Here is a 14,122-nt window from a genome sequence, read left to right as displayed (position 1 = left end):
GAAAAGCCCAACATGAATATAAGATTATAAGATATTAAAAATTTAATAAATATGGGATAATCCACTTTAACATGCATTTTTTCACAATTTCATTACCAATCCTCTTAAAGTTCGAATATAGCTCTTCATCCCTTTCGTTGAATGCCCATTTTGCAAACAAAGAATTTCATTACCCATGGACACGCTAAAAGATAAAATACACTCTATTTGGTAAGCATGAAAATAATTTCTAAAGTCAATTTCTTCATTTTCCAGTGTTTGGATAACTTAATAGACAGATGGGACTCTACTACCATGAATTCTATGACCAAGGTGACTATTTTTGATTCCCTCCGTAAAGTGATCGGTAGTTTTATAGTCCTTTTCATTGGTACTTGCTCGTTCCCAAATTCTACTAGGGTTATGGTGATCAATTGCAACTAATCCTCTTTAATACCCATTTCTTTATGGTGGCATAGTACATGATGTCGGTGGAATTCCCATTATCGAACAGGATCCTTTTAACCACATAATTATATACTACAACCGTGATTACTATAGCATCATCGTGGGGAAGTTGGATTCTTTCCTAATCCTTCAAGTTAAATGAGATCGGTTCATTTTTCTAATTTTTTTCTTTCTTTGTTGAAAAGCCAATAGCCATGATCATAGTTAGGTTGGACTTTCTTTTAGCCAAGGTTAAGCTTCATTTAGTAATCACATTAATCATTTCGGCAATAAGCCTATTATTGTTAGTTCAGCCTTTTTCCTATCTTTGCTCATCTCCTCAAACTTTTCCTCTTTTATTTTCCTTAACATGCCTTCCTTACCCCTTGTGGGCTCTCTTTAATGCCATCTGTAATTGGATATGTTTCGCTTTTGTCTTTTTTGGTCCACAAACCTCTTCATTTGACTTTTTTTGATCAAAGGTTCAATCTCATTTTTGAGGTCAACACAGTCTTTAGTATTATGGCTTATATCCTTATGGAAGGCACATCGTTTGGTTAAATCTCTTCTCGTATTCTCTCCCAGTGGCTTTGGCCATCTGAGCACCAGATTCCTCTCGATTTGCATTAGAATCCTCTTTCAGGAGGTATTTAGTGCAGTATAATTTCTTTCTCTACTATGGCTATAAGCCCTATGTCATCCTCTTTTTGAGGGAGGCTCATAAAAACTTTTGCCTTTCTTACAACCAAGGAAAAGGATGAGCCTCTTTCACCTCGATCATCGAAGAGAGGGGATGAGCCTTTCCCAACTCGATTATTTTTTATTATAGCTTTAGCATTTATATATTTTTCAGCTACAAATAGCATGTCGACTAAAGTCTTAGGTGGCTTTAATGGTAAGGTCAGCTTTAGGTGATACTCTTCATCATTGAGTCCACTTGTTTAGGTGGCTATAGCGATCGTTTGTTCCAGGTCATTTACCTATAGAGCTTACGCATTAAAACGCGTGACATAGTTTTTCAGGGATTCATTATGGCCTTGGTGGATCGACTTTAAGCTTAATGTCATCTTTTTTGTTTTTCGGCTGCTTATAAATCAATATAGGAAGTAATGGCTGAGCTTTTTAAATGTTGTGATTGACCTTAGTTTTAAAACTACTAAACCAAGATCAAGCTACGACCTTAAAGGTAGTAGCAAGGCCTTTACACATCAAAGCTTTATTCGCATCCCGCATCATCATGTTAGTTCTATAAACTTTCAAATGATTGAAAAGATTAGAAGTACCATCGTAAGTTTCTAAGGTTGACATTGTGAACCTTTTTGAAGACATAATTATGTCGATTTCTTCGGTGAAGGATGGGATCTTAAAAAATTTGAGCTTGTCTTTGAAAGCCACCTCTTTCGCCTTTAGCTCTTTCTCCATAGCTTGCATTTGAGCTTCTAGGTTTTTGTTTGGCTAAGGCTCTAGGTTAATTTGTTTTGATTTTTGGGTAATGACATGTATTGAGCTATGACTAGGTAGTAGTGAGTAGAAGTGTCGTGCTCTTCTTTTTTGGAGGTTGATGAGGCTTTCACCTCCTCATAGCTTGGTTGCCTTTTCACAACTTCTTGGCCAGGAATAACTAGGTTTGGAACCTTCGATGGAAAGAAAAAGAAAAAATAAATGCCACACATGATTTGGGGCAAAGTAATGAGAATCCTTGGTGTGAGGAAAGAAAAAATAATGAAATGATGTGGGGACAAAATGCCAAGTTGTATCAAATGATCCTTTGGTCTTGAACCTTTTTAATACATGTTTTGAGCCTATTATATCTATTTTTTTTATGACTCCTCACCTTGACCTACATTACAACCTTGAAAAGTTTATTTGAATCAAGTGTGAATGCTCAACTTGAATGATCATATGTTAAATGAAGGCATGCTCATGATGAAACAATGGGATAATGCTACATTGCTCTAAAGTTTGATGAAAAATGAGAAAAATGAAAAGAAGATGATGAAAAATGAAAAAATGAAAAAAATGGAGAAAAAAATAGAAAAAAAGAAAAAATGAGAAAATGAAAAAAAAAGATTCAAATTGAAAACTTGAAAAGGTGATTTGGGTAGAAAAAGATCTAGGTCAAATGATTCACATGGATGAAAGATCAAAGGCATCTGAAGATCCCTCAAAAACTAGGGCAAAGTTCACAAAGCTCAAAATGACTTCAACAGTAAATGTAATGAGTTTTTGAAAAAGAATCTTAGATTAATGTTGAGAATTGTTTGAATCTTCATCGTTTGGACATACCATTCATCCCAATGACATGTATCCAATTTATTTCCTTTTTCATTTGTTTTGTACCAAAATAGATCTTCATTGATTATCTTTACCATAATTCACCTTGTGTTATCTTATTGTTACATCCCTAGAATAAATCAAAAAAATGTATGAGTACATTATAATTGTCAAAAATTGAAATGATGATGAATGAATGACAATGTGCATAAAAAAATCTTGCATTCCTTTAAAGAGAAATCTAAGATGATAGTGGTAACAAAATGAAAAAATGGTAGAAACATAAAAGAAATGATTTGGAAGGATATATGATGTGACCAAATGGAGAATATGATGATGGATTGGACAATAAAATGAAGATGGGGTAAATCTTGAAAAGTGGTATAACCAAGTGATGAGTACAAGGATGAATTTGTCGATATGACTTGCAAGTTATGATTGAATGATGAAGATAATCAATGGATAAAGTTTATTTTGGAATGGTTAATGCTGAGACACCTATGAGTAATGACTCAGTGATGGTGGATGAAACTTGTTCTGAAATTTGTTAGTGTTGAGAAGTCCATGAATGGTGGTCAAGTGATGATCGATTGATGAAACTTGTTCCAAAGTATTGAGAAACTTATTAAGGAAGACATGCGAAATGATAGAGTTTTGAGAGCCATATTACCATAATTATTTAGAATTTTGTGACATAGACGTTTGCATTACATGCATCATGGTGGCATCATTGCTTGAATAGTACATGCACATAATTTGATGAACTAAACTTTGTTTGGACATGCATGGCACTATGAGAATATAGGTTGCCGTATTTGCATCATTAAGAAGGCATTTGCATCTTTGGTCATAACATTCATTCATGCAAATTTTTGAGTCACTTGAAAAAGAAATTATAAATATTTTAATGAAAATTTTTGAGAACTCAAATGAGAATCTTTAAGTTTCAAAATGAGAATCTTTGAGGAGTGAAACCCTAAAGTTCGTCGAATGTGAATCTTCGAACTAGAATAAAAAGTTTTAAACTTTTGGATGTGAATCGCTAAAATACAAAGCTTCAACTTTTTGGATATGAATCTCTAAATTTTTAAATGAGAACCTTTGAACTTAGATGTGAAACTCTAAGTTTTATTGCTGAGCCTTTGAACTCAAATGAGAAGTTTTAAATTTTTGGATGTGAATCCCAAGCTTACCAAATGCGAACCTTTAAAAAGCCTTAAACTTTTGGATGTGAGCCTTCAAATTTCAAATGAGGATTTTTTATGCGAGTCTTGCAAGTTGCAAATGCAAATCTTGAGATCTTGTAAATTTGAATGAAACTGAAATTTTGAGAATCAAATTTCAGTAAATTCTTACGAAGTTGGATGTCGAGCCTCAAGTGAAATGAGCATTTTCGAAAAAAAAATCATTTGGATTTCGGACAAAATTATGTCTTGTCTTTACCCTATTACTGATTACCAGCAATGTGCAAAGAGGGGCAGCTGTGGATATCAATTTGTCCAGAAATATAAAATATGAAATATAAATACAAAATACGAAATACAATAAAAAAAATACCAAAAAAATGGAACAAAAAATAGAAAAAAATCGATGATGGCAGTAGTGCCTTCCCCGGCACCACTACCACCATGCCGTACCCCCACCCCTCTGATCACCTAACCCTATCACTGTCGGATGTTACTAAAAAAATAAAAGAGACATGGGGCTCGTGCTTACACCCCATACCAAGCCCCATGCCCTTCTCTTAAGCACACACACGATCAGAGCTTTATAAATAGAGCTCCTAGCCAAACCAAAAGGGAGGACAGACAAAGAAGGAGGAAGATTCTGCCAAAACAAAAACAATCAAAAAAATCAAACGGTCATCCCCGTAAGGAGAAACCTAGTGCCGAGCTTCCTGCACGAAAAAGAAAAAAAAAGGGTCAGTTTAAAAAAAAGATCAGAATACAAAAAAAAATAATCTCACGAAACTTTGAAAGCAGATATAGGGAAGTAGGGGACCTTTTTTGGTTGAAAATAGGTCGGATCTGCGTTCAAGGGGTCGAGAGTAGTTTATGAGAGTTTTTTAAAATTTTTCAGCACCGTCGACGGTGGTCGAAGTTCGTCGCCGGCAAGGATTGCGATGGTCGTGGCGACAGACGGCCATCGACCCAAGTAGGCTGAAAAAAAAGAGAGAAAAAAAATCAGGTGTTTTTTTTTTTTGGAGAAGAAAGCAAAAATGACTAAAAAAAAATTGAACCATTATATATAAACGGTGAAAACTAAAACGATGTTGTTTCAATAAACGCTCAAAACGACGTTGTTTTAAGCACCCAGGATCTGTGCGTCAACCCGTGACCCGACCCGGGGTCCGTGCACCCGACCTGCGACTAGCTTTCTTCATCAGCCTCTGACCGATCTGACTAGATCGGAGCCGAACCATTGAACCCAAACCGAATTGGTACTGAACCACTGAGCCACCCAAATCGTGCCCAGCCCCAAGCCAAACGGTCGGACCGAATTGTTGAATCGAACCGCGCGTTGACCAGACCGTTGATCGGTCCGGTTCAAGTAAAAAAATTTTTTTTTTGAATTTTTCTTATTTTTTATATATTATTTTATTAATATTTATGCATATTAAAATATTTATATTTGTTAGATTAAATGATGAAATATGTGGTTAAATTTTTTTTTATAATTTTGTTAATTTAAAAAAAAAACTTTAAAAAATAAAATAATAAAAAATAAATTTAATAATAATAATAAAATAATAAAAAATGAGAGAAAAGGAAATTTTTATCCGACGATGAGATTCAAAGGTATTTCGAGTAGTGATGCCTAAGAAATCTCTAGGTGAGAAGATTTTTTTAAAAAATATTACCAGTATATTGGAGTATTTATAAAAAAATTTTCAATAAAAATAAAAATTGTTCTTTTTTGCTTATAAAATAATAATAAATAAAAATTGATTAATATATTAAAAATATAAATAATAAAAATGAGAAGAAAAAAATTTTATCCTATGATAAAATTTTAAAAGTATTTCGAGTAGAGATGTTTTAAGAAATCTTTAGGTGAGAAAATTTTTTGTAAAATATTACCAGTGTATTAAAATATTTATAGAAAATCTTCAATATAATTAAATTCTTTTTTCTTCAAAATTTCAATTTTAAATAAGAATATTAATAAAATAATTAATAAAATTTCTAACAAAGAAAAATAAAATGTGTGCATCAACATGGTAATATTTTGCATTGCATGCATGATATTTTTTACGAAAAGTAAATTTAAGCCTCCGAGGATGAGATTCTAAGGTATTCCGAGAAACGATGCCTAAGAAATCTCTAGGTGAGAAAAGGTTCTTCTAATGTTACCTACATATTGAAATATTTTAAGAATTATTTCAATAAAAAAATTTTAATTTATTTTTCTCGAGAATAAATTTTTTTCTAATAAATTACAAATCAAGAAAATTATTTTTCGAACACCGAAAATTGGACTATTTTTATCAAAATCAAAGGATAACACGTTGTTAATTGGTATCGTTTTTTAACGGACACTGTGGTGGTACTAATCCTTCCCCACACGTAACCGACTCCCCAACTAAGACTGTTTCGTAGACTGTAAAATTATCTTTTTAATAAATTTTAATTAATTTTAAAACTTTATTAAAATGATATATTTTAGTAGGTGGCCAATCGTACTTAACCAAAAAAGATTGGTGACGACTCCTTTATTTTTTATTTTATTTTCAAATTCGTCAAGCGGACATAAACCGTTACGACATGAACCATTTTTTTCAATATTTTGACTAACGATATTAATTAGTAGTGTAAAGTGTTTAACCAAAGCAAAGTTGGAATACTTAATAGTAAATTTTTTAAATGCTACTTCATAAAAAGTGATATAATTCAAGATCAAATTGCATTCTAACTCTTATTATTATTTTTAAAGCTCAATTGGTGCTTTTACTATCTATCTTTTATTTTTAATTTTTTTAATTTTTAATTTTTTTGTTATATTATTTATTCTTTTGAAGCGCAACATTTTGGTAATAATCAGTGACCAATTAGGGGTAATTTTTTTTTGTTATCTCTGTTTACTGTATTTTTTCGTAAAATTTATTTAATTAAAAAACCTCCAAAAAAACAAAAGATAAAAAAATAAATGCCAATGACACATGACGTCATTCTTTAATTGGCCTCCTTTTTTCATAAAATTTTTTCAATTAAAAAAAATATAAAAACAAAAAAGGTCGATAAAAGTAAAAACGAGAAAATACAAAAAATGAGAAAAATAAAAAAAGAGCCCACTGATGGTGCTACATTAACATCTTATATTGAAATTAAAATATTAATTTTTTAAATTAAGGTAAAAAATAGCTTTATTAACACAATAAATATATATATAAATAAATAAATAAATATATATCTTGAAATACATTAAGACAAAATATATTAAATACGCTTCTGACCTAATTTTTTGTTATATTCAATTCATTTCAGGTCAATTTCAATATAAAAATTATCTCTTATTATATTAAAATCGATCAAAATTTGTTGAATACGAATTATTTTGTAATCTTTATCAATTGATATATTTTAATTTATTATAAAATTCATTCAATTAAAAATATATACAATAAAAAAAATCAAATGAGGTGCGAAGTCACGCTTTGTTGTACCTTCTGTCAATTGGTTGTTTCTTGAAGGTTATTGCTTGTAGTTCGTGTTGTAATTGGAAGAATGCTTTTTCAGGTTGAGACTGTGATAGGACACGAGGAAGAGTTTGGAATTACTGTGGAAGAGGACAATGTCCAAAACATCGCAACTGTTCAAGACGAAGCAGATCTTATTGAGAAACTTTGCAGCAAGAAAGGTGCCTAGAAACAAGGACCGAAGTTGGAGGCTCATTTGCCATTACCCATATAGATGTCACTTACCAGCCTGTTATATCTATTGTATTTGCCAATCTTGTTGTGAACGCTTTATTTGTTCAATCTAGAAAAACTCGAAGTTGTTGGGCTTTCTAGTTATTGAGGATTTATTTTTTTATGTTGTAAGTCAAGTAAATACTATTTGATTTGTTTGTGTCGCTCTTTTTACATTGGTACTTGCCTACTTGGTAGTGTATGATTTTTTGTTTTAATAAGCTGCCCATACATTTTTAGGAAATGGGTAATGTAGGTTTTAGTCTTGGAAGTTGGGGTTTAAAAATGTAATAGATTGAATTCGAATGAATATTACATTAAGTTTGAGTTTGATTTTAAATTTGATATTCGATATTTAATTCAAATTCAATCAAATTTATTATTTTATTTCAAATTCAATTTAAGATAAAAATTAAATTATTTGAGTTCATTCAATTAGACTCGATTAACATGTAAAAATAAAGTTTTATTTTTATATTTGATAAAAAATCGATTATTTATACACAAGTTCAAATTTAAAATATTTTATTAATTAAAATAATAAAAATACATTAAAATATAAAAATTCGATTAAAATTATGAACTATTTAAATTGGGTATAAAAATATTCGAACTCATCTTAATTGATAAGTTTACTACTCAAGCTCGAGCTCGATTTGATAATAACAAAATTGAGTTCAAATTTTATTTGAATCAAATCTAAATAATTTACGAATATTAATATATTATTTACATTCCTAATAATTTTATAAAAAGGTAACTCCTAAACAAAAACCTCAACATTCAGGTCAAGGTCTTGAATGACTTGGGTCGAATCTCATTGGGATGAGATAGTCTGAAATCTTACATTAGACGACGTGGGTCGAAATCTCATTTGGTTGAATAAGAAATGGCACTTCATGTTGAATGCCTGATGTTCCCCTTTCAAGCAAGAAAATTTCTTTTGTCCCTAAAGAGTCACCCAACAGTTAGGAGATGATAGTTTCATTCCAAAGGATCAAATCGCAAAGAGATAGAACACAAACAAATAGCTAAAGCGCAAGTACTAAGCAAACAGATAAACAGGTCTGGTTCAAGTCACATGATCATCAAAGAAAGTAAAAGCTTTGAACGGACGGCGCCCTGCAGGGTTTGGCTGAATTTTCCCACACCATAAGAGCTGCTTGCAGAGGTTTGATTTGAAGCCAAATGAGTTGATCCTAAAATACAACTGAAAGTAAGTTCCTAGGTAGGCAGGCATGCACCTAAGGATCTAAGTTTGATAGTAACTAAAACGAGGAACACAAGACAATATTTTAATTCCATACTTCTTATAGAAGGCCCACAGGCTATGACTATTTCCATCACTAAGCTATCGTTAATTAGAACCTTTTAAAATGGATGATTATAATTTTATTTGCCTTTACGCGTCCAAAAACAAAAGATAATTAGCAAAAAATCTCAATCAAACAGATCCTACAGGAGTAATAGTACGTCAAAAAGTGTAGCAAAAATTGAAGGATTCTCAAGAAATGTGGCTGATAACAAGCTTAACAAATGGAATGAAATCGTCTCACCTGCTTGCTCTTTCATTTTTTACCAAAGCACCGCACCTATTTACCTATGATCACTTCAAAATCAAATGCAAATGTTAGATATTTGAGGAAGATATATGAATTGAGTAGCACATATCATTTAGAGCACTTTTCTTATAATTCTGTATTCTGGAAAATTTAGTATGAAAAAAAATTCTCATAAAGGAAGAAAAAGGAGAGAGAGAGATTGGTAAAGACCTTGAGCGTGGCTTGACGATCTTCTAACGTTCAATATAAACCTCTTGAACGTGTGCAATCTTGGACCAATCAGCACCAACCCCAGCTTGACAATTTTGGCTCAGCGCAGGACATTTTTGAATCTTTACTTGCCTAAGTGCGGTGAGGCGATTCAGTCCTTCGGGAAGAGAGGATAATGCTGGACAATGTACAAGCTCCAACCTCTGAAGTGATGTGAGATTTTGCATCCATTCTGGTAGTACCTTGAAGGTGGGACAATTCCTTACTATCATGGATTTAAAAGTGGTAGCTGATCCTTGAAGAAGCAACCGTGGCAGATCTTCCAACGCTTCTGATCCCGATATTGTTAAAGTTTTAAGCCGCAAGTAAAGGTCTCGGTCTTCTTCTCCTTCTTGTTCCATACACAAATTGATTTTCTGGCAGCCATCAATATTGATTTCCTCTAATTTGGTTAGAAATTTCAGACTTCTTGGCAGTGAAATCAATCTAGAACAGTCTTGGATACCCAATCTTCTAAGTGATGTGAGGTGTTGCATCCCATCAAATATAGATTCTATCATACCACATCCGTACAAGTGCATTAACTAAAGTGAACTCCAAAATCTTGGTTTAATATCCCTTAAAAGCATGGAATCTGTGGTTATCTCTAGAAATCTGAGACTGATCAAGCTTTGCAAACATTCAGGTACTTCAATCAGTGGAACGCCAGCCAACTGTAAAGTCGGCAAGCTCTGAAGTTTACAGATAGAAGTAGGAAGTTTCCTCATTCTTCGACAAAAGCTCAAGTTCAGATATCTTAAATGCTTCAAGGTGCCAACGGAATTGGGCAATACTTCCAAAAATGAATAGGAGAGATCAAGTAGCCGCAGGAACTTGAAATTCAAGATGGAAGCATTTACAAAATGTTCCTCAATTATCCTATTTCTTCCTGAAGAAGGTAGGATCACTAATGTCCGCACACCTTTTAAATTCTTCAAAAATGATTGTGGAGCTCTCAATGGATTATCATCCGACAATGACAGATGTCGAATATGATCAGCAGCATTTATTGTATGGGGATAAATTGTTAAACAGTCATCTTGAGACACATTTGACAAGAGATCATGCATTAGGTCATGGATTTTAAATGTGTAATATGTATATTCATCCTCGACATCTTGGACAAAACCCCTCGACCATAATTCTTTGAAATATCGTAACCCAACATCTTTCCACTCTTCGTTTTGCTTAGGGCTTTCAAAAAGTCCAATGGCCATCTAGAATTGGACCATATAATCAGTATCATAAATAGTATTCTTTGGAAACAATGACAAATAAATTAGACATCTTTGCAAATGAGATGGCAAATGATTATAACTCAATTTCAGCATAGGTAGGATGTCATTTTCATTTTGATCAAGGTTCCATATGTCATTATCTTTTATAAATTCCCATTCATGTAGCTCAGTTTTCATGTAGAGTAAGCTCCCTAAAGTTCTCACTGCCAATGGAACCCCTTTGCATTTTTTCACAATTTCATCACCAATTCTCATAAGGTTTGGATATACCTTCTCATCCCCTTCCCTAAATGCCTATTTTACAAACAAAGACAAACAATCTTTGTGACTAAGACCTTTCAAGTTGTACGGAGCAATAGTACCCACAATCGAAGCAACTTTTGAACTCCATGTGGTCACAATGATTTTACTTTGTTGAAAGTTACCCATTGTCATCAGTAAATCCCTCAGTTCCATCCATTTTACATTATCTTCGTTCCATACATCATCTAAAACGAGTAAAATTTTTTTACCATTTAAAAGCATTCGCAACTGAGTTTGCAATGCATTAACTGGTAAGCCATCACATCTTCCCTTCGTGATGGAGTAAGTAATATCACAGAGCAACCTAGCAAGATCAAACTCATCCCACACGCATACCCATATTTTCAAGGGAAAGACCCTAGTGATCCTTTCATCGTTGCACACAAGTTGAGCAAGCATGGTCTTCCCTAAACCCCGATTCCAACTATAGGGATGACGGGAATTTTTTCAGCATCAGTTGGCTTGACTAAAAGATCTATGATGTTTTCTTTGTCTTGATTTCGGCCGATCACATAAGAAGATATCACAAAGGAGTGGGTATCCCTAAGAATAACACGCCGGTTCTGAACTTTCTCTTCAAGTCCAAGATTAAATTTTTTGAAATCACTAGCAATCGTATCTAGCTTTTCGTTGATCTTTTTGATTTTTTGACTCATCCTCAAAGAGAATGCAAATGGAATAGAAAGGGCAGACGATTGATCAACTCCTTTCGCAGCGCTTCACCCCTGACTTCATCAAGCACATCCTCAGCATCATATAAGACGTCTCTAAGCTTCCCCAAACTAAGGCGCAACGTCTCATTCTGGTGCTGCCGTTTTTCGGCATCTAACAGCACAGCTTTGATGTAGGTCACGGTTTCCTGAAGTCTTCTCAAATCACTACTGAGATTCCATAGCGATAGAGTTTCTTTGGCAACCAGGGAGATTATCTTCTCCAAAAGCTGTTCTGCAACGATGGCCAGAAATGATTCCGCCATAATTGAAGTCTGGAGAGGCAATCAAAGGTAAAGGAAAATTGAGTATAGTATTTATGAAGAAGTTTGTTGCAGGGAAATTAAACAAATGAGATTAGAGTAAATATTTTATTATAGCAGCCATGACTTCGGAATTTTTGGTTGGGTGGTTTCTAATCAGTTATATCACCACCAAAAGAAAACAAAAGAAAAAGCTTTAGTCTTGAGAGTTGCGACAAAGAGAAAACAAAAGAAAACGCTTAAGTCTTGGGAGTTGCGACGAATGAACTATAAATTATAATAAAATATTTAATATAATATCTAATTCATGAATATATTATCTAACGAGGTACTCTATTTATTTAGTTCTGTAGATTTGATAGTTTACACGAGAAAGTTTAGTTTTTGAATTATATCGCTTTTAACTACTTTGTACAAATAAAAAAAATCACGGTTAAGTAACTAAAATTTGATTTGTTAAGTATTTTGCAATAGACATTAATTTTATAAACAGTAAGGTAATTTGGTTAAAAAATAATTAATAATATTATGATACGTGATAAAAATATATAACATCAATTTTTATTTTTTTATAATTTTTGAACTTAAAAAAAAAGAAAGAAAACATGAAAAGTTAAAAAACGAAAAAGAAAGAAGAGGATCAGGATTGTGGAGAAAGATAGAGGGAAGGGGAGGGATGGTCCTTTCTGAAAAAAATTATGAACATTTTTAAAATTTATGATTTTTTTAATTTTTAGAAAAGTTTTTATTTATTTTTTAAAAAAATTAAAAATTATTTTTTAAAATAACATATAGATCATTCTTTTTTATCAATATTTGTGATGTCAATATTTTGATTAACGATGTTACTCAGTAGTGTAAAGTGTTTAACGAAAACAAAATTGAAATATTTAATAAAAAATTTTTAAATGTTAAATCGTGAAAAGTGATATAATTAGAATCAAATTGCTTTTTAACTCTTATTATTAATTTTAAAAGCTCGATTGGTGCTTTTTGTCTTTTAATTTTAATTTTTATAATTTATATTTTTATTTAAATTATTTGTTATATTAATTATTTTTGTGAAACACAACATTTTGGCAATTTTCGGTGACTAATTATAAGATTTCATTACAAAAATATCCGCACGTTATTACGGGTATTTTTTTTTTGTAAAATTTATTTATTTAAAAAATCTAAAAAAGAAACTATAGGTAAAAAAAAGTAAAGAAGAATGAAACGTGAATTTCTTAATTGATCTCTTTTTTTTTTTTTATATAAAATTTATTTAATTAAAAAATAAATACAAAAATTAAAAATTAAAGAAAATGAAAAAAAAAAACTCCCTGATAATGCTACATTAACCACTTAATTTCACATCAAAATATTATAAAAATCTGTTATAATATATAAATTTAAATTTAAATTCATACATATAAAATATATTTTATGAGATAAAATCATGAAATTTTGAATCAAAATAAATAATATTTTATATGTTAGGTATAGATATATTGCTGCCTTTCATCGTCCAGGAGCACTGCTTTGATGTTGGTCAAGGTCTCTCGAAGCTTTTCCAGACCAAATGGCTTTCGACAAACCATGCCAAGCGAACTTCCTCAATAGCAAGGGAAGTTATCTTCTCCAAAACTCTTTCTGCAATCTCTAATAACAATAATTCATCCATATCTGAACTCTGAAATCAAAGGAAAGACGAAGGCTATTAAGTTAAAAGACAAGTCAACGCTCTCTTTTTCTCTGAGCAGTTCATTGACTTTTCCCTTGAGCCAGCCAATTAATCTTCATATATAGCTTTCCAAGATGTATATATTTTCGAATAATTCATTCATTTGGCGAAAACTATACACATACGTCTAGACGTTGATGGTCCATCCACTCCCCAACAAGTTAATAAGATTTCTCTCTATCAAATATCTTAATATTGTGGAACTAATCAATTTAAAAGATAATTTCGACGAAGTCTTCCTCCTTCACGTTAAATTACTAACAAGATTTTGATTACCATTCTACTTCTCTATGTTAACGTTAACGTTGATTTCAATGAACAGTAATATTGATTTTAATAAAATTAGAAATATTTTTACCTCTTCAATACAATTAAAAAATAAAAAATAAAAAATAAATTATAAAAATATTTTTACCTCTTCAATACAATTAAAAAGGTAAAAAAAAAAAAAAACAATTGAGC

At 31.7% G+C, this 14,122-nt stretch overlaps 1 pseudogene; it reads right to left on the bottom strand.

The window, feature by feature from the left end:
* Positions 1–9,404: 9,404 nt before the first annotated feature.
* LOC149518183 (putative disease resistance protein RGA1) lies at positions 9,405–12,067 on the bottom strand (annotated as a pseudogene).
* Between the last annotated feature and the right edge of the window lie 2,055 nt (positions 12,068–14,122).

This window comes from Durio zibethinus, chromosome 7, assembly GCF_047325235.1.
Source record: "Durio zibethinus cultivar Kanyao isolate XHJ-2024 chromosome 7, ASM4732523v1, whole genome shotgun sequence".
In the NCBI taxonomy this organism is placed as follows: Eukaryota; Viridiplantae; Streptophyta; class Magnoliopsida; order Malvales; family Malvaceae; genus Durio; species Durio zibethinus.
The sequence above is the reverse complement of the archived record's forward strand: the minus strand, read 5'-3'. Positions and strand labels throughout refer to the sequence as shown.